Below are 15,149 nucleotides of genomic sequence, written 5' to 3'. Positions count from 1 at the left end.
CATAGGGAGTCCGGCTGGACGCAGTGGCTCAAGCCTGTAATCCCAGCAATTTGGAAGGCTGAGGCAAGTGGATCACCTGAGGTCAGGAGTTTGAGACCAGCCTGGCCAACATGGTGAAACCCCGTCTCTATTAAAAATACAAAAAATACTACCCAGGCATGGTGGCACATGCCTATAATCCCAGCTACTCTGGAGACTGAGACAGGAGAATCGGTTGAATCCGGGAGGTAGAAGTTGCAGTGAGCCAAGATCTCGCAACTGCGTTCCAGCCTGGGCAACAGAGCGAGACTCTGTCCTAAAAAAAAAAAAAAATCGTAGGGAGTCAAAGCTGTCTTGTAATGAGTCAGTTCCTGGGTAGGGGCCACAGATCAAATGAGCCAGTTTATCAATCTGTGTGGTGCCAGTTGATCCATCAAGTACAGGGTCTGTAAAATATCTTAAGCACCAACCTTAGGCTTTACAATAGTGATGTTATCCTCAGGAACAATTTTGGGGGGATCAAAATCTTGTAGCCTCCAGCTCCATGACTCCTAAACCATCATTTCTAATCTTTTGGCTAATTTGTTAGTCCTACAAAAGCAGTCTAGTCCCCAGGCAAGAAGGGTTTGTTTTGGATAAGAGCTGTTACTGTCTTTGTTCTAAACTATAAACTAAGTTTCTCCCAAGGTTAGTTTAGCCTATGCCCAGGAATGAACAGGGACAGCTTGGAGGTTACAAGCAAGATGGAGTTGGTTAGGTCAGATTTCTTTCGTTGTCTCAGTTATAATTTTGCAGTGGCAGTTTCAATATGAACACAGGAGTCTCATAAATATGAGTCTCAATATATATATAATATAAATATAAAGAAGTGCCAGATGGTTGAGGCTTAAATCCCTTCTTTATAGAGGAGAGGAAAGGTTTTTTGCGGGGATGGGTGTAGGTAATTATAAGGGATAGTAAATGACTTTCAGGAGAAATGAATAAGCCCCAAGAGCAATGGGTTGGGACGAAATTCCCCTGAGCTCCTGGGGAGGCAGCAAGTAGGTGAGGGACAGAACTTCCCTGTGAAAAATGGAGACTGTCTTACTACGCAAGTAAAGTCTCCCAGGTAAACTCTCAGAGTTGCCCTCAGAAGAATAGATGGAAAGTCTGTCTGTGGGTGGTGACAAACTTTTAGTCTCTTCATTAGTGGTTAATCTTTCCCGGTTATTTGATGAGATTCCTAGGGAGAGGACCTTAAGACAATTGCATTTCTTTTGGAATAAAATTTTTTAGTCAGATAGGAAAATTCCAGAAGAAGTCCCTCTGTGCTTGAGGGAGTGGCATGGGGTGGGGAAAGAGGAGAAACAAGAGATTTGAAAGTCTTTGATTCTGAAGCAGCTTTGAAAGCCTTCCTATTTTAGTTTAAAGTGTTCAGCATGCCAAAATATCATATAAGATATCATTTTCTGAGCCCCAACAAAATTATACAAATATTCTTAAGGGAAAATTAGCATTTGAGAAAGTCCAACTTCATGGCCATAAAACCTGTGTTGGTTTTGTGAAGAAGAGCCTCATTCTTAGTTTAATGCTCCATTGTTGCTAGCATAAAGTTCTAAATAATATTTGAACAAGGGGTCACATTTGTCTTTGCACAGGGCCCCACAATTTGTGTTACCAGTCCTGCATTAGAGATAAAATTTGAAGCTGACATTTCCTCATTGCGTGATCCTCAGGCTATTGTGATGTAAAGGGAAAATAACAGGATGAAATACTATGATTCACATTACTTAGTTATTCTGTTATTATGATTTCCAGTTTAATATTTGATTTCTGTTTCAATATCTCTCTTACTCAATCCAATGTAATACTTACATAATATTACACAGTAAATGACTATGGATGAACACACTAGAGGAAATTGTTACACTTTTTTTTTTTTTTCCTTTTTGTGGAGAATGGGGTCCCTTTATATTACCCAGGCAGGTCTCGAACTCCTAGGCTCAGGCTATCCTCCCACCTCTGCCTCCCTAAGAGCTGGGATTATAGGCTGGAGCCACCACACCCGTCTAGAGGAAATCGTTAATCTAACAATGAAGATTAAAACACGGGGACTCTAGAATTTCTATTTAGGTGGTATATATTGGCAATGATAGAATTGAAGAGATTGGCCTGCTAGAGTTCTTCAGAAGTTATATTTGCTTAGTGACCAAAGAAGTTCTTAAAGTTTCCTTTAACTTCAATAAACTTCAGACAGGGAGTTTTCCTGCCTCTACGCCCCTAATTTCCTTTTATTTAGAGCATCTCCTGGAGAAAGCATGTACTTGCAAATTCTTTCTCTGTCCCTTTAAGATGTAAAACTTTGAAAAGCCTCTGACCAGATTTACCACCAGGAAAGTCTTTCTGGAGAACTTGTGAACCAACCCATTAAAATGTAAACATTCAGGAAGACAAGGTCTTTGTTTCTCACTTTCTGTGGAAGGATAAGAGCCTCATTTCAGTGAAGTGTCTTGCTCCAAGTTGTAAAACCGCTTCCTTTCATGAAAATGTAAGAAAGTTTACTTTTACTTTAAGGAAAGTCAATTAGCAAACACAGAGAGCCTCTAATCCCCCCACCCCATCTCTTGAAAAACCCTCCAGCCTTTTGTTTTAGTGCAGTTGAATTCAGCAAGAGTTCTGGCCTCTATCTCCTATCATAACATCCTTGAATAAAATCTTTGTTGTTGTTGTTGTTTTTACCTTGTGGAGGGCAGTTTTTACTTTGATACAACATTTTGGGAATGTTGAGAAAATGTCTGTTGTTTATGTCAAAAGTAAGGTGCTGATAAAGATTATAATTTTGTAGAAGAGAAGTACAAATTGGGTCAAAATTTGATCTGTCTCTAATAAATCATGTCTTTGAAGACACTGCGATGAAATGCAAGTTTTAATAAATTTAATATCCTGATAATCAAGCAAAAATTTTATTAGTAATAAGATCTAACACATCTGTCACATTTCTGTTTCAAACTAGATTGAAAGTAAATAAAATGAAATAAGATTAGAAACATTGTCCCAGCCTTTATATAGATGGTCCCTTTCCCAGTCCTTGTAGTCGTAAGATAGATGAATGAGTTTGTCTTCCTGGCCAGCTCTATGCCCACCATTGCCAGGTGGTGATTTAGCTTGTCTTTTTGTGCTTGATGTGGTGCCATATTTTTCTTAAGATCCTCTACATCTCAGAAGTGATTTTTCAAAGCATTTGTTTTTTATGCAATGCTTTTGCAGCCCAGCCCCCCTCCCCAACTATTTTCAAGTGCTGGGTATTATGCTCACTGTTCCAAAGAAATGGACCTCATATTTCAACATCTCATCTAATAGGATTTTTGTTTCTGCTCTGATGAAATGTGGCTTAGATATATTTATTTGCTGTATTCTACTTGCTAGAAAAGTGCATACCAAGTGAATGCATTCTTTGTGTATTGAAGAGTGTTTACAAGGAAAAAGAGGGGCTTTGTATGCAAATGAAATCTTTGGCACCAAGTTCCACCTAGTTAAACACTTAAATATGCCCCCTGCAGAAAATTAGGTGTTGAATTGTGCACCAGTGTTCTTAAAGGCATTAATTAGACCTTTAATTTTATCATGTGGGAAATGTGCTGTAGTCAAGAAACACCTGGTGAAGACAAATACGAAAGAAAACAATCAAATTAGGGTGTCCTGGTAAACAACACTGAAATATTAAACAAAACATGTTGTGATTAAACAAACGGAGCTGCAGACATAGAGGAAAAAGAAAGAAAACTCATACAAAGGCTTCCAACTTCAAGTAAGAGAAATTTCAAAGTGAATCACCTTTTTAAAAATAAATATTCCCAGAAAGAAATAGAGAGACCCTTTATTGGACTAATATAAAAAATACTAATAGCCAGAGTTGAATGGATTTTGTTGTCTTCTCCAAAGGCCTTTTTTTTTCTTTTATTTACACAATGCAAGTACAAGCATACCTTAGAGATACCACAGGTTTAGTTTAAGACCACTACAATAAAGCAAATAGCACAATAAAGTGAGTTATGTAATTTTTGGTTTGCCAGTCCATAAAAGTTATATTTGAACTAGACTGTAGTCTATAAAGTGTGCAATGGCCTGGTGACAAAAAAAAGTATATAACTTAACTAAAAATTAAAAATTACTTTATTGCTAAAAAGTGCCAGTGATAATCGGAGCTCTCAGCAAGTCATAATCTCTTTACTGGCTTCAGAGTCTTTGCCTCTGTGTTGATGTCTGCTGACTGATCCGGTTGGTGGTTGCTGATGGTTGGGTGCTATGACAGTTTCTTAGTAAAAGTCAACAGTGAGGTTTACTGTATTGATTGACTCTTCCTTTTGCAGAAAATTTCTCAGTAGCATGTGATATTCTTTTATGGCATTTTACCCGCAGAAGTATGTCTTTCAAAATTGAAGTCAATCTCTTTCAACTCTGCTTCTGATTTATCAAATAGGCCTATGTAATATTCTAAATCCTTTGGTGTCATTTCAACAATTTTCACAGCATCTTTACCAGGCATAGATTCTATTTCAAGGAACCAGTTATTTCTCTCGTTCATAAGATGCAACTCCTAATTGCTTCATTTGACCATGAGATTGCAACAATTCAGTCACATCTGTAGGATCCACTTCTAATTGTAGTTATTTTACTGTTTCTACCACATCTGCAGTTACTTCCTCCACTGAAGTCTAAAACCCCTCCAAGTCATCCATGAAGGTCGGAATCAACTTCTTCCCAACTTCTGGTGGATATTTTGACCTTCTCCCATGAATCATGAATGTTCTTAATGTCATCTAGAATGGCAAATGCTTTCCAGAAGGCTTTCAATTGACTTTGCTCAGATCTAGCTGAGGAATCACTGTTTATGTCAGCTATAGCCTTATGAAAAGTATTTCTTAAATAATGAGACCTGAGAGTCAAAATTACTCTTTGGTCTATGGGTTGCAGAATGGATATTCTACGTTAATCTCTTTGTACATCTCCATCAGAGCTTTTGGGTGTTTAGGTGTATTGTCAATGAGCAGTGATATTCAGAAAGAAACCTTCGCTTTTGAGCACTAGGTCTTCAGTGGGTCTAAAGCATTCAGTAAACCAAGCTGTAAACAGACGTACTGTCATGTAGTCTTCCTTGTTCTGCTTACGGAACACCCACAGGGCAGATTGAGCATAATTCTTAAGAGAGCTAGGATTTTTAAAATGGTAAATGGCCTGGGCACAGTGGCTTACACCTGTAATCCCAGCACTTTGGGAAGCCGAGGTGGGTGGATCATGAGGTTAGGAGTTCAAGACCAGCCTGTCCAAGATGGTGAAACACTGTCACTACTAAAAATATAAAAATTAGCCTGGCGTGGTGGCAAATGCCTATAATCCCAGCTATTCCAGAGGCTGAGGCAGAGAATTGTTTGAACCCGGGAGACAGAGGTTGCAGTAGGCTAAGATAGCACCACTGCACTCCAGCCCAGGGAACCGAGAGAGACTCCATCTCAAAAAAATTGAATGAGCATTGGCTTCAGCTTAAAGTCACCAGCTGCATTAGTCCCAAAGAAAAGGGTCATCCTGTCCTTTGAAGCTTTGAAGCTAAGCATTGACTTATCCTCTCTAGCTAGAAAAGTCCTAGATGCCATCTTCTTCCAATATAAGGCTGTTTCATCTACACTGAAAATTAGTTGTTTAGCATAGCAACCTTCATCAGTGATTTTAGCTAGATCTTCTGGATAACTTGCTGCAGCTTCTACATTAGTACTTGCTGATTCCCCTTGCACTTCAGCGTAACGGAGATGGCCTCTTTCCATAAACTATGAATCAACCGCTGCTATTTTCCAACTTCTTCTCTGCATCTTTCTTACCTCTCTCAATCTTCATAGAATTAATGAGAGTTAGAGCCTTACTTTGGGTTAGCATTTGGCTTAAGAAAATATTGTGGCTGATTTGATCTTCTATTCAACCACTAAAACTTTCTTCATGTCAGCAAAAAGGTTGTTTTTTTTGTTTGTTTGGTTTTTTTCTTTCTTTCTTTCTTATTATCCATATGTTCATTGTAACAGCACATTTGTTTTCTTTCAAGAAGTTTTTCTTTCAATTCACCAGTTGGCTGATTGGCAGAAGAGGCCCAGTTTTCAGCCTTTTTTGGCTTTCAACATTCCTTCCTCACGAAGATTCGTCGTTTCTAGATTTTGATTTAAAGTGAGAGATGTGAGACATTTTCTTTCACTTGAATTCTTAGAGGCTGTCTTAGAATTATTATCTGGCCTGATTTCAATATTGTTGTCTCAGGGAATAGAGTGGCCCGAGAGGAAGAGAGATGGGGGAATGGCTGTTTGGTGGAGCAGCCAGAACACGCATGATATTAAGCGATTGATTTACGTTCGCCGTGTTATATGGGCATAATTAATGACTCCCTAAAACAATTACAATAGTGACATTAAAGATAATTGATCACAGATCACCATAACAAATACAAAAGTAATGAGAAAGTTTGAAGTATCATGAGAATTACCCATATGTGACACAGAGACATGAATTATTTGTGAGCTCATGCTGTTTGAAGAGTGGCACTGGTAGACATGCTTGAAATGAGGATGCTGGAAAACTTCAATATGTAAAAAAAGGCAATATCTTCAAAACACAATAAAGCAAAGGTCAATAAGAAAATGAGGTGTGCCTTTAGTTTCTTGAGGATTCCTTCTGACCTTCCCTAATACAGAAATTTAAGAAATCCTTGCGGATGATGGAGTATGACTCTCCAATGATTGTTGCCCTGGAGAAACATTAATTTAAAAATCTACCCATGCATTAATATACCTTTGTAAGAGCTAAACAAGAAACATAAAATAACATAAAATAAAAAACCCTGGTAGTAGTTCACAGTATGTGGTTGTAGCACAGTAATAAGAAAATACACATTAAAGAGGGTAGGTTGGTCAGTTTTATGTTACCCACATTTTCCCTACCCCAAGCCCAGTCAGCACACCATGAAGAGAGATACTGTCTGCTTGTGGGAAAGAGAGGAAAGTGAATGTAAGATTTTGCTTTGGATCCAAACAATAAGCAAACCAGAGTAAAACTCAGCACTGGGCAGACCCCCCTCCATTCCCCCATATTCCAGGGATGTACCGAAAAACTGTCTCTACACTTATTCCAGCAGCAGACATCACCACACAGTCCCAGGCTTCAAGGTTGTATGACAAACTTGATCTCTCGCCTGCACCACTGGCAGGTTGACTACAGGAGTCCCTGGCTTTTACAGCTCTTAGCAGTAGGCAGACCTGAGTGGTCTTGAGCTTCTGACACACCCTCACATCACACCTGCCACAGAGCATTCCCAGGCAAAGCCAGTCTATAACTGGAATATTGCTTTGGTCAAGTTGCTCTGCTGAAGACAAATAAGCAGAAATTGCTTAAATTTCAGAGGGTTGGATTTAGGGTTAAACATAACTACAAACTTATCAAAGAGGCTGTCATTTTGTGGGGTTTTTAAAATAGAAAATACACATTGTCTTCCCTGATAAAATGGAATAGAAAATACCTAATACCATGTCCTACATGATGTCGTTTCATCCTACTCTTTCACCTTTCACTTAACACCGTCTCACTGAACCATTCTCTTTCCCAATTCTGTCTCATTTGCTATTGTTTAGGTTGCCCTGGTTTAATTCATTCATACCTTTTAATGAGTCAGTATTCCATTTGTCTGGAAGAGAATCAGGATCGACATTGTTCACTTCTTTTCATTCCATATGTTTATCTTTATTAACTAAACCCCCTGGAAAAAAAAAAAAAGATGATGTTTGTGACCTTTTCAGTTTGGGTTAGGTGATTTTCTTAGGTTTTATAGCAGGGCATTTGCAGTTTCCTGTGTCACTGATTTTTCTTTTTCTTTTTTTTAAATTTTTAGAACAATTTTAGTTTAGTGAAAAGTTGTGAAGAGAGTTCAAAGAGGTCTCATATACCCACACTAAGTTTCCCCTATTGTTAACATCTTACATTAGTATGATACATTTATTGTAATTAATGAACCAATATCGACACAATATTATTAACTGAAGTCCATACTAATTTCAGATTTCCTTAGTTTTTTTCTTAATGTCCTTTGTTGTTTCATGATTCCAGCCAGAATACTACATTAAGTTTACTCATCATTTCTTCTTGGGAGAACCGTTGGCTGTAACTGTTTCTTAAAATTTCATTGTTTTTGATGACCTTGTATTTCAGAGTAGTGTTGGCCAGGTATTTTGTAGCATGTCCTTTAACTGGAGTTTCTCTCATGTTTTTCTTAAAATTAAACTAAATGGTATTTTTTGGGAGGAAGATAAAAGAGTAAAGTGTCATTTACATCACATAAAATCAAGGATACATATCATCAAGATGACATCATGCTTAGTGTTAACTTCTATCATGTGGCTGAAGAAGTACAGATCAGATTTCTTCTACAATATACTTTTTTTATACCCATTTCCACACTGCGTTCTTTGGAAGGAAGTCACTATGCAGTTAAGGAGTGGGCAGTTATGTCCCAGCCGCTTGAGGGATGTGGTAGGCACAAGAAAGATTCCCATAGAGTGCAATTGCATTTCGTAATTCCCAAAATCTCTGAATAAGTCATTTAACATTGCAAGAGAAATTAAAGTTCAAATGGAATTCAGATTGCTAATCAGCTGACCCCAAAATAGTGAGGATATCTTCATGTTTTCAGCTGGGATCAATTTATTACAAAGGCCCTTAAAAGTGAAGGAGAATCAGGCAGAAAAAATGTGACTATGGAAGAATAGTCATTGAAATTTAGTGTTGCCTACTTTGATGATGCCAAAAGGGGCCATGAGCCATGATCATGTGGACCGCTTCTAGAAGCTGGCAAAAGCATAGGAAAGAACTCATCGCTAAAACTCCCCAAAAGAAATGTAGCCCTGTCTCCATCTGGATTTTCCCTAGTGAGACCTGTGTTGAACTTCCGACCCGCAGAACTGTAAAAAGCTAGAGTACCTAAATAAATTAATTTTTTTTTTTTTTTTTTTACAGGAGAGAGTTGTCTCTTCTCCTCCAGGTACACTATTGATCCATTCTGTCACTTATATTAGTGTGGACTTATAAATATTTATTTTCTATGTTAGATTATAATTTTATAGTATTTAATTTATTTGGCAAATTGTTCCAACTATGATCATTAGGAACTCTTTCGGTTGGCTCCTGTGTCCCTTTGACATACCCCCGTTAGTATATGTGTCTCTGTGTTTAGCACTTTCTTACTTCATGCATTACAAGATGTTGTAGGTTCGTCAGGTATATTTCTTGCCTGAGTTCTAGAATAGGCTATCAGTCATTTCTACAAGGAACCCCAGTTTCTTCCATTGTAGAATAGTATTAGAAGTAAGGATCTGGGAGGCAGATGGACTTGTTGCTTCTGGGAAGTCCTTGCTGCTATAGTTTCCTCACCTAACAAAGCAAAGATAAATATGTGTGTATATTAACCTGTATATGTACATATATTAATATCTATAAATGCTTTTCTATATAAGCATTTATATCAATATTAAGGTGAACATGAGTTTGTACTGATGTCTTCAACTTAAATATATTCGCACATTGATCTTTTAACCAGCTCCCCTTACTTGCAGCCTCCCACTCTTACAGTGAGAAGGGGCTCCTACTATCCAGCATCCATTTATTTAACTGTTCCAGTATATACACATATAGTGGTAGTAGAATTGCTAACTTATGCTCTTATCAAAAATAAATTTACCAACTAAAGCACAGTGCTTATGTGAATATCAAAACAGAATATAATATAATATTATATATAATGTAATATATATACTGGCTTAATACGTTAATAATTTCTGAGTCAAGGAGGGAAATGTCCTTTATGTGGTTCCTTCCCAGTGTCCTGTAGAACTAGACTTTTTAAAAAACAACGAAATAAAACAAAATACAAATAACAGCTTCAACCACAATTTACTTATATTTAAATATAAGAGAATTAACAGAAAAATTAGAGAACTGCTTTCTTGACCAAGCAATTTGCAAAGATGTAACATTTGATTGTAAAAATACCACAAAAGGATACCGTAAATTAATGTCCTTAGGTGAAGATTAGAAACAGCATAGGTTGCTAAAATTAAAATAATCAAGATAACACAGACAAGCTCCTCAAAGTCTAAGTTGATCAATGGAAATGCATTTTCATTAAAGAAAAAAAAAAGGGATATTGAAGTTCCCAAAGATTTTTTTTTTTAACCACATGATTACAAAATGTTTTGAAATCAGGTGATTAGAACATAAACCCCTATGAAAGAAAGTACAGTGAGTCAAGTCAGAATAGAGAAGATTATTATTATTATTTTAAATCATTTTTTAAATGACATATTCAAATTAGCAGTCTCTAGTAGTTATTAGTTGTTCTTTTTTAAAAAATAAATTGACTGGTATCATATACCTTTTAGGTCTTACTTTTGATAATTCTGTGAGTATGGTTAAGGTTTCTAAAATTGAATGTGGGCAAAGAGAAAATATAGGCATGTTTACTAAGTTTGGTAACCAAAAACTAAGTTCAATTAATCAATGGATATATCTGAGCTGCAAAGCTCTAAGCAAAAGGCATCATAATCATATGTGTAGAAATAGGAAATGCAAGGTAATTGAGTTGTCATGATGAAGTGAAGCAGGAGGTAAATGGTGAGGAAACATCAGAATTAATCTTGGTTAGAGTTTAATGTTGGTTAGATAAAGAGGTGGATGCTGTGTTTGAAGCTAAATGAAAAGCCAGTAATGTGGCATGGGTATTGAAAAGTTTTACCCAACTATATGGCTTCATTCTTTCCAATATATACATAAAGGAGTTTATTTACTTTTTGTTGTTTTGAAATTATTTTGTTTTTTTTTTAAATAATGCCTAAAAAGAATCTAATTGAGCAATCATATCCAAAACTTTGAAAATGTTCTATTTAAAACAATTTATTCAATAATTCCCTTACTTTTCTTGCTTGTAAAATTCCAGTATCATACCGAACAACAAACTGCTCATATAAGTCTCCCAGATGGAAGGTTGAGACAAATTATTATTTAATGGCAGTATAATAGTGCTTTAGCTTTTCTCACTGACTTCATTAACTGTGGTGAGTCAGTAAACAGTTTTTTTAAATCATTGCTTTTTTTGTTTGAGACATACTATGTCTTTCTGATTTCTGTTAATAAAATGCAAATGAAGGCAGCTAGAGAGTATAGAGTGATGCTGTTGGAAAATGTTTACTTTCAAACATTAAGATCACTCACTATATTTCTAAACTAATCATATTCCTTAAATGTAGTAGATGCATTAAGCACATTTTAAATATTTATTTGAATGTTACTGTTATGAGTTGAATTGTGTTCCCTCAAATATTCATATATTGAAATCCTATGCCCTAATGCTTCAGAATGTAACCTTGTTTGGAAATAGAGTTGTTTCAGATGTAATTAGTCAAGTTACAATGAGGCGACACTAGAGAAGGGTGGCCTCTAACACAATATGATAGTCACATGGTATCCTTAATGAAAAGTAAATTAAGAGATTAATTTACTAAATTCAAAACTCAACTAAATTAAAAGCTAGTATTTGTCTACTACTAAGAAAATTTGTTATTTTTGCCACCAAAATCCTACCATACACAGCTCTTTTAATTCTGACTTTCTTCTAGTGGATGTATATCAGATGCAGTTAGCTATGTGTCTGGATCCAGAACTGGACTGGCATTTTAGATGGAGTCAAGCATAGCATGGTGTTTCAGTGGTTGGTACATCAACAAGTATAGGATCCAAGCAGAGACACTGAAAAGGCATAAAAGATTCGCAGAGACTGTTGGAAAACATGTACTTTGTTAGCTTGTTTGTTTGTTTACATCGAGAAGGCGAATGAGGGTGCTGTTAGCATGAAACTGATTTTAGCCACCACATTTATCATAGGTATAAAGTCAATGCAGTGAAACTTAGAACAAAGAAATTATGGGATCACAATTTTGATGATCTCATTTGAGGTTCTGAACTAAATCATGCCTTGAAAATTTTTGTCCTGAGTTGATTAATTTATTTCGTTACTACATGCACGTTTGAATGGACTTTATCATTTACAAGGAAATCAAAAGGTTTACCTTATACCAGTATATATCTTGCAAATTTTTATTTGCATAATAGTCAACTCTTGAGAAAGATAAATGAGATAGAAATATCTCTGTCAAGACTGAACCAAAAGAAACGAGAAAGGAGAGAGGAAGGAATAGTGGGAAGAAAAAAAAAAAGAGAGATGCAGTGCTATTACACAAATAAAATAGGGAATGCTAAATTAGTTCTTAAATTTTATTTTGTTTTTCTACATCAATATCCAAAACTCAGATTAGTTGGGTAGTTTTCACTTGTGTGCAAATTTTGGTTTCAGATTGATTTTATATTGATCTTTGATAAAAAAAAAAAAGGTTAAAGCTTTTTCATTGCATGAAACAATTTTAAGTATATATATCATTACTGCTTGCATCAAAATTTGAATTATTAACTTACAAAATAGGGTTATTTTTTTACAATTTTATTATCTATCTGGTATTTTTGTCTTTAATATTTGAGGGTGGCTCGATTTTCCTTTTTTTTGTTTGTTTGTTTTTGTTTCCTTTTTCATGTTTTCTAAATGCAGATATATTTTTTCAACCTTAGAATTGTATTAGTCTGGTTTCTCCAAAGAAACAGACCTAAGGGAGTGAGACAGAGTGAGAGCAAGAGCAAAAATGACAGAGAGAGAGAGAGAGAAAGAAAGAGAGAGAGAGAGAGAGAGAGGGAAAAAGAAAAAGAGATTTATAAGGAATTGGCTAACATGATTACAGAGCTTGAGAGGTCTCATTTAGCAAGCTGGAGACCCAGGAGAAGTGAGTTCAATCCATTTTTGGAGCCAGTAAGTTTTCTGTACAAATATAATATCATGGTTGGGATTGGGATGGGGCAAAGTATCTCACAATTGGTCTTTCAAGGGCAAGTGCTGAGACTTATCTCGTTATAGCATATTTGCTCCATAACTCAGTTTGTAGCATTATTTACCTAATTCTAATTAGAACCTGTTTCTCTAGTTCTTAATTAATGTATAAGTGAAAGCAGGAGCCATGAAATCTTAATAGTTGTTCTCAGGCTTGCCTATACATAGAAATTACATTGGGTGGCTTTTAAAAATATGTATGCTTGGGCTCCATCTGCAAGATGCTGGTTTAAATGGTCTGGGCTAAGTCCTGGGCACTGGTACTCTAAGCACTCAGAATGATTCAACATGCTTCCAAGGTTGAGAATCATTATTAGGTGGAAGCTTATGCAATGAGTGAACATCAAGGGCCTTCTAACAACTTTCTTTTGGTGTATTTTGATGTTTTCCTTGAATTACCATTGACAATTGGGAAGTTAAATCAGGTAAAGGGTACTTATGCCTACATACATTTTATTTTGTGTTTTATTAAGCTACATAGCAACAGATTTAAAACATGTAGGAAGGTGTAATTTAGGGACACCTAAGGATTGATCTACTCAGAGAGTTTCTCTCCATTTATCCCGCCTTATGGCCTGCATTGTTTATACTATTTCTAACCTTGCATATCAGCACAATGTTTCTTAGCAGGGATGCTAGGGTATGTGTTTGGACACCTTTCTGTTATGAAGGATCTTATCCACAATTGCAGGGTGTTTGTTATCTGTGGTTCCTTTTCCCCCTCCCACAGGTCATCACAAGTGTCCAAAAATTTGAGGCTTGTGAAGGACCTTTGTATAAAAACAAATACATAATGTGAAATGAGAATATTGTCACTGCAAGTTATGAAAATAAAGCAGTAGAAAAATGGTTCAAATGTGTAGGGCAATCTTCAAAAACATTAAATTCAGCAGAAATGGAGTAAGTCTGGATTCAATATTACTTCACAATTTTCTGTACTGTAAAGTTGCCAGAATTGGCCTGGCACAGTGGCTCACACCTGTAATCCCAGCACTTTGGGAGGCTGAGGTGGGCAGATCATGAGGTCAGGAATTCAAGACTAATTTGCCAACATGGTGAAACCCTGTCTCCACTAAAATTACAAAAATTAGCAGGGCATTGGTGGTGCGTGCCTGTAATCTTAGCTACTCAGGAGGCTGAAGCAGGAGAATTGCTTGAACCCGCGAGGCAGAGGTTGCAGTGAACCGAGATCGTGCCACTGCATTCCAGTCTGGGAGAAAAAGCAAGACTCTGTCTCAGGAAGAAACAAACAAACAAAAATTTACTAGAATTCTTTCTTCACCAAAAAATTGCATGTTCATATTTTATTTCCCAATCCTTATTTTTCCACTTTTTACCTTGAAAACCAAATCAGTTTACTGAAATGGAAATAATTAATATATAATCATCTTTAGAAAAATAATCTATTTATAGTACTATAAATTTTTGTAGATTTTTGAATCATAAACTTGGAAAAAATTAATAAGGAGATTACATGTTATGTCAATAGGATAAATACATTGTATTAAATAGCAGAGTTTTCTTAAACATTATTTCTGCTACAATTAGAATAGCAAGAATAACAGTAACAGTTTTATTTGATCATATCCTAAACTATTTAAATTATCAGTGCAAAATAAACCATCCCAAAACATACTGGCTTAATGTAACAACTGTTTTATTATCTGTCATGATTCTCGGGCTGACTAGGTCAAGTTGTTGGTTCTTTTGCTCCATAAGTTATTAGCTGGGACTGTAGTCATCTGGGAGCTCAAGGACTCACTTGCAAAGCTGGTAGTTGGTGCTGGCTAGCAGGCAGGCCTGCATGTGACTGTACCATGTAGCTTGAACTTCTCAAAACACAAGGGCTGGGTTCCAAGAGGCAGTGTCTCAAGTGTGTGCATTCAAAGACAAAAAAAAAAAAAAAAAAAAAAAAGAAAGTCACTAGTCTTCTTAAAAGCTAGACCCAGAACAGGCACATTATCATTTGAAACACAGTCTATTGGTTCAGAAGGCACAGTCCATCTGAGGCAAATAGAAGAAAAATGAACTCCAACTCTGTGAGGGAAGAGTGATCAAGAATCTGAAACAATACTTTGCAGTTAATTTCTGATTATAAATAAATTGCAACAGTCCCACATTCCAAATACTCCAGCTTCCCACAAAGCTTCATCCTATTACTGAATCAAGATCATAGTCC

The sequence above is a fragment of the Theropithecus gelada genome, chromosome 7b (assembly GCF_003255815.1).
Source record: "Theropithecus gelada isolate Dixy chromosome 7b, Tgel_1.0, whole genome shotgun sequence".
Taxonomy (NCBI): domain Eukaryota; kingdom Metazoa; phylum Chordata; class Mammalia; order Primates; family Cercopithecidae; genus Theropithecus; species Theropithecus gelada.
The sequence above is the reverse complement of the archived record's forward strand: the minus strand, read 5'-3'. Positions refer to the sequence as shown.